The sequence below is a fragment of the Priapulus caudatus genome, unplaced genomic scaffold (genome assembly GCF_000485595.1).
Source record: "Priapulus caudatus unplaced genomic scaffold, Priapulus_caudatus-5.0.1 Scaffold255, whole genome shotgun sequence".
Classification (NCBI taxonomy): Eukaryota; Metazoa; Priapulida; class Priapulimorpha; order Priapulimorphida; family Priapulidae; genus Priapulus; species Priapulus caudatus.
The window spans coordinates 217,489-223,943 of NW_014577316.1; the positions used below are offsets into that span (position 1 = coordinate 217,489).

Sequence of the window (6,455 nt, forward strand, 5' to 3'; positions counted from 1 at the left end):
TGCGAGATATGAGAATATTATAGATCAGAGTTTACCAAGCACGTACACGTGCTGTCAGCCTGTCTGGCTACAGTTTGGACGTATAAGAACGGCCGAAGCAAATTATCTTGGCAGTCAAAGGCGACCGAAGTCGGAGCCCTTTTTTCCTGTACATTAGCATAGCTGAGAATCGTGGCGCTATGCTGCAAGCAAAGTGCAGCATGTAGATAAGATTTTACCATGCACACGTGCCGTCGTCGGCCAGCGACTAGTTTGAACGTATGAGAACGGCCGAAGAAACTTATTTTTGCAGTCAACGGCGACCGACGTTGGAGCGCCTTTTCCCTAAACATTATAGCAAACCAAGGTTTACACTATTTGTGAATAATTTTCCTGTGACCAATTTTCCTTGTGACAAATTTTCCTGCGACAAATTTTCCTGATCTCGTGATGGGTGTTACTGTATAACTTATGACCCGAGGCGGAAAACTACAAAAACTGTCGTGAAACCAATATATGACATATATATTTTACCGTCAGACGTTCTTTTCTGCTTATATTAGCCTAATTTTTTGCCATGAATTGTGTTTTGGCACTAATTTTTTACGGATCCTAAAGTTGCTTGGTTTATAGTGAGAAATGAAAATATTTATTGAGGACTGAAGAAGGTTAAAATATTTACTGTGAACTAACTAACATTTGGGTTATTCTATCAGGACTCGCTGTGGCTGTAGTAGGCCCTACCTGTTGCATCAGCACAATATTATTCACTGAGATATTATTGCGAGTGCTTGTTAAGCTTGTAGTGATACTATAATATGTGTATAAACGTTTATATTTATTATTATAAATTTTAATATCTATTTATAATATTTTTATAGGTGTAGAGTGAGCATTGCGGACTTGATCTTTGAACTTTCACGGTGAGGAGCTTGCAAGCTCATGTTGACATATCTGTTACAAATATACCGTCTTTAAATTAATAAATTAATAAATAATAAATAATTAAATCTGCTACTGTCATTGATCAATAGGAGGGAATAAAAGTCAAATGTGGTGGGCCGCAAAATAGTTTGTGTTGTTCATTTGTGACGTCGTTAGATGGCGTGCAACGATTATGATTGGACCGTCCGACCGTAGCGTTCGATCACAACCTGCCTGGAAAGTAAACGAAAAACGTTTTTTCAGTCGTGTGAATGTCAGGCACACACTGTACAGTATACTAGAGAGAGGTCACCAAAAGAAATCACAGCTAGGAAACTACGTTTATCTAGCTAAAATAGGTAAGATTAACGACCGCAATCATAATGCGACCGTCAGTGAATGCGTAAGTTGTAACGGTAAATGATAATGACGCTCATACTCATAGTATCATCATAGGGTCTATTACTATTAGTATCTAACTATTAGTATTGCTTGAGAGGGTCTATTGTCCCCCGGGGTACTGCCGCGGAACGTACCCTGCCTGGGTTACGGTTCGTATGACCAGATTACCCTTGGTACTCATTTCTACATATGCGAACCGTACCTCGCGCTAGCTCCACTAACGCGGCCCAAGGATAGAGAACATGCGGTCTCAATTTAATAACCAATGTGCCTAACTTTAACCACTAACTCCTAATTCTAACCCTAACCCTAACCCTAAAGGCTAAAACCTTAACCTAACCCTAAACGAATGAAAACGCCTTGTAACCATTTATACCCTAGACCTATTATACTTGATATAAATATTATATTTATATTGATGTAAATGTGACATTGGTTTTATCTGGGACCCATGTTCTCAGGTCCTTGAAGCCCACCTAGCGCAGTCTGGGTGGAGTCGCCTACGCCTACTCCCCTAACCCGAACCCGAACCGTCAACCCATCACTTTTAGGCAACCTTAGGATATCACGAAGTTGGATGCACAGGATTTCTGTGTATCAATCAACTTTAGGGACTTTTCATTTGGTTATCAAATTATTTCGATTCATTATTTGCATATTTTTTTTTTTTTTCGATGATTTCGGTATCGTCCCTGATCTCCGATCAGTCCGATTTCGATTTAATAATAATTGTAATAAAACATTAGCCGCCGTTTGATTAAATAGTACAGAAACTCATGTATTTGGGCGTGTGTCTCTATTGATGGGGGATAACTATGGCAATTTTATACATCGGCTGTGCTTAAATACAATCTATGGGGCGAAGTAATTATATTATTTATCTGAATGTCAAACCAGATTGACCTGGGAGCTCGTGCGTGCAGTCTGGTGGGGCGCGTCGCCGGCGACTTGGCGAAGGCAGCAGGTACGATGCTTTTACTGGTAGTACAGACTTTTTATTAATAGAGATCCAGTGAGACAGGGATAACGCTACCAGAGACAAGTAGAAACACCACAGTTTATTGCATTGTCTCTGTATGATGCGCCTCTGGACTACTTCGAATATAATTGGCCGGCGCGGCGCTCGGAAGTCAACAACATGGCTACCGTATTGCTCCGGCATGGCTTTACATTTTTTAGCACAAAAATAAAAAAAAAAAAAAAAAAAAAAAAAAATTGGTCGCTATTTTCGATTTATTCGATTATCGATATCGGACGCAAATCCATCGCGATTTATCGATGAGGTGGTCATCGATGGACAGTCCTTATCAATCAACTGATGCAGCAGGAATTTCCGTATATCAGAGGAATGATGCAAAAACCCTAACCCTAACCCTAACGCTAAACAGGCACTTGTGATATTACCTTAAGGAGCTCAAGGTTATACTTAATTGACTTTAGGGGTAGGGTAGGTTTAGGGTTTAGGGTGTTTTTGCATGCATTCCTTGATATACGGAAAGTCTGTGCATCAGTTGATGATACATAGAAATCTGTGCATCACTTCGTGGTACATAAGGTGCCTAAAGTGGATTTGCGCCCCCTAACCCTAATCCTAACCCTAACCATATCAAATAGTGACCAGGGTACGTTCCGGTATACCGAACCGTACTCAGGGTACGTTCCGGCAGTACCCTGGGGGACATAGACCCTATGAGCATTAGGCTGACTATTAGTATTACTATTAGCTCCAAGAAACGGTATTGCTAGGGTTAGCTCTAGTACTATAGCCCGCGGATCGCTGCGGCAGCGATCCGCGGGCTATAGTACTAGAGCTATGCTAGGGTTACAATACCGTATATGACAATCCATCGCACAGCCTGGTCGGGCTATATTACTATTAGTATTACCTATTAGTATTACTATTAGTATTAGTAACAGTACCCCTGTCGATTTTAAAGTGACTACCCCCACATTTACGAAAATGACATAGGTCTCAATGGGACTCATGTTCTCTATCCTTGAACCGTAACTAGGCCTATCTGATATGGTTAGGGAGTAGGCATAGGCGACTCCCAATCGCGTAGCTGGGGGGGGGGGGTCCTGGGGGCCCTAGGAGTAGGACCCCCCATGTTTGTCCATGCAATCCCATGCAGTCCCCCCCATGCAATCAAAATCAAAATAAATTTTTTTTTCTCTTTTTCTTCTCTTAAAAGCACGTAGCTGGGCCTAATCCTGGCCTCGTTAAAAAAGACGTTAGTCACACAGCATGGTCGGGTTAGGTGGCGTTGTAGAGCTGCAGAAGAAATAGTATTGTCAACAAAACGGCGTCTAAATTGATTTTAAAGCACTATTTTTACATTTAACTAAAAAAAAATAATTCAGACTACCAGACTCGCTGTTACTCGCTCGAGGACACCCCCAATCCAAATTCCTTGCTATGCCCTTGGCGACTCCCTAGACTCGTTAGTGGAGTAGGCGAGGTACGGTCTGGCATATTAGATAGTATAGGGTATATATATATTAGATAGTACCAGGGTACGTTCCGGCAGTACCCTAGTGGATATAGACCCTCTCAGCGATACTGACAGTGATACTGACAGTGATACTGAGGTCAGGTGTGACATTTCCTCAATTTCTGAACCTCGTGTCAGGTCGACTGGGTAGTCTGTAGAGAATAGATACAATATTCAATAATTTAACCCAACTAGTAGGTAGTGTCTAGTGACAATGTGTCTGTGAGCGTGACAATGTGTCTGTGAGCATGACAGTGTGTGTGTTAGCCTTGGAACGATGCAATAATGAAATTATGGTAAATGAACACGAACACAAATAAAGTCTTAATGTTTAAATATATTCTCAGTCTTTCGCCTATTGTTGGTAGGCAGTAACACTAACAGACTGCTAAAACCACAGGCACTTGGAGCAGTTGAGCCCACAGGCTACAGTCACGCCACACGCATGCCGCTGCACATTTGCACATATGTATAAATGTGCAGCGGCGTGCGTGTGGCGTCACTGTAGGCTGAATTGCTCCAAGTGTCTGTGGTTAAAACGGTCTGTACTCGCTATATATTGTATCAGGAGTAGATAATAGATAGTCTTCTAGTAGATAGTCTTCTAGTAGATAGTCTTCTAGTAGATAGTCTTCTATAGTAGATAGTCTTCTATTATCTACTCCTGATTGTATGGTAGGTATGCGCCGCGGTTATGACCTCCACAGGGTTCGTAGCAGGTCTTCCAAAGTCTTATAAGTACTTATTTTGCCAAAAATGAAATAAGGGCCCTTATTAGTACTTATTTTTGGTGAAATCTAATCTTAGAAAAGTACTTAATAGTCCTTATTTTTTGCAGTATTGTTGTATATATAATACGGAATAATTAAATCTTCTGTGCAATTGTGTATATAAATGTTATTAGTGTACTTTAATAGTCGGTGATCTATCAGAAATCGCGTAAAAAAGTCTTATTTTGGCCTCCAGAAAGGGTCTTATAAGTCCTTATTTCAACATGTGTCTTACTACTATGAACCCTGCCTCCATTTTCACCTCTAAATTTCCACACCGGAGACCCCCCTTTTCACATATTTCCCATCCTGGAGCATAGGGCCATGATAAAAATATTGTTTGTATGCCCTCACCCGATCGACCCGCCAAAAAGGGTCCGACTCAAACATTTTTATTGATCTTTCCCATTCTTTTTTTTTACAAATTGTATCACTGTACATTATATAAATCTGTAGGTAATACATTATATGTACCAAGCCAAACAAACATTCAACATAAAAAGTATCTCCACACAAGCACACCCGAGCATGTATTAACTATAGTATTATCAGGAGTAAGATAATATAGATAATCTATATTATCTTACTCCTGGTATTATTGTATCCCCCGAACGAGTTCGGGGGGATACTATGGATTTGGCCTCGTCGCGCCGCCGCAGAGATTTCCTTGTGAGCGCTCTACCGGCTGCAGTTCTTCTTGGATCATCTTCATATTTCGCATGAAGGTGCGTTATCGTAAAGCGAAGACGCCAATCGTTTTTGGTGTGGACGGAGTCATCGATGCCATGGTAACAACATTTTTTGTCAAAATATTCTAGAACCTGTAACTTCTGCAGTTTTTACCCGATTGTCATGAAATTTGGCACACAGGACCAATATATACATATATATATATATATGTAGGACATGTTATATTGGCCCTGTGTGCCAAATTCCATGACAATCGGGTAAAAACAGCACAAGTTACAGGTTCTAGAATATTTCCACAAAAATGTTGTTACCATGGCAACAATGACTGCACCCACACCAAAAACGATTGGCGTCTTCGCTTTACCATAACGCACCTTCATGCCAAATTTTAAGATGATCCGAGATCGGGTAAAAACTGCAAAAGCTAAAGGTTTTTAGATGCAAAAGCATTGCAATATGGATAAGTAGTTCCAACAATATTTCCTGCTTGTCAGTGTAATGGAGGCATATATTTGTATATATATCAGGAGTAGATAATAGGAAGGAGTGTGACTTCAATAAACAAGGGAAATTCGTCATTTACTAGCCTTATAATACCTACGATTTACTACGCGTAACTCATCCAAACATCGGCGCAACACTCGGCGAGATAACCTTTGACCCGGCATACAGCTACATACCGGCATACAGCTGGTATGCTCCTCACGCACGCACGTTCACCGCAATCAGCAGCAGCTCCAGCTCCAATCTCCCTGCGAGCCACACCGCCTGGCCGAGAGAGCAAGCTGTGGTCAGTAGCTGCCTTTTGTTTCAAATTCGGCGCTGAACGCATCGAGTTTGCTGGCAACAGAAATTACAGAATGGAAAATCGTGTCGTACGTTTTAGTCAGTATCTCCGGATTGCGGGTGTATACGAGGAAACGATTTCGCACGATGCTAGGCGAATGTACTGTGTACGATTTGAGCTCAAGTTGGATGAGTTACGCGTAGTAAACCGTAGGTATTATAATAATTTCCCTTGTTTATTGAAGTCATACTCCTTCCCTATTATCTACTCCTGATATATATATACCATATTACCCATCGTCCAGATGGGTTTGACCCCCCCCACCCACGCACACACATAAAGGCACACGCACACGCGCATGCGCTGCGGCGATGCCACACCATCGACACACAACACACGCACACACACACA

The 6,455-nt window shown here is 41.4% G+C and overlaps 1 protein-coding gene across 2 annotated transcripts in view; it reads left to right on the forward strand.

The window, feature by feature from the left end:
• The first annotated feature begins 1,126 nt into the window (after positions 1-1,126).
• Positions 1,127-6,455, forward strand: part of LOC106808144 (mitochondrial glutamate carrier 1-like) — a 17,028-nt gene continuing 11,699 nt past the window's right edge. The window contains exon 1 of one of the 2 annotated variants that reach the window (XM_014810725.1): positions 1,127-1,262. The gene's annotated coding sequence lies outside the window, so the exon portion shown is untranslated. Of the gene's footprint in view, positions 1,263-1,289; positions 1,307-6,455 lie in introns of those variants that run through there. The other variant, XM_014810726.1, reaches the window with a different exon arrangement.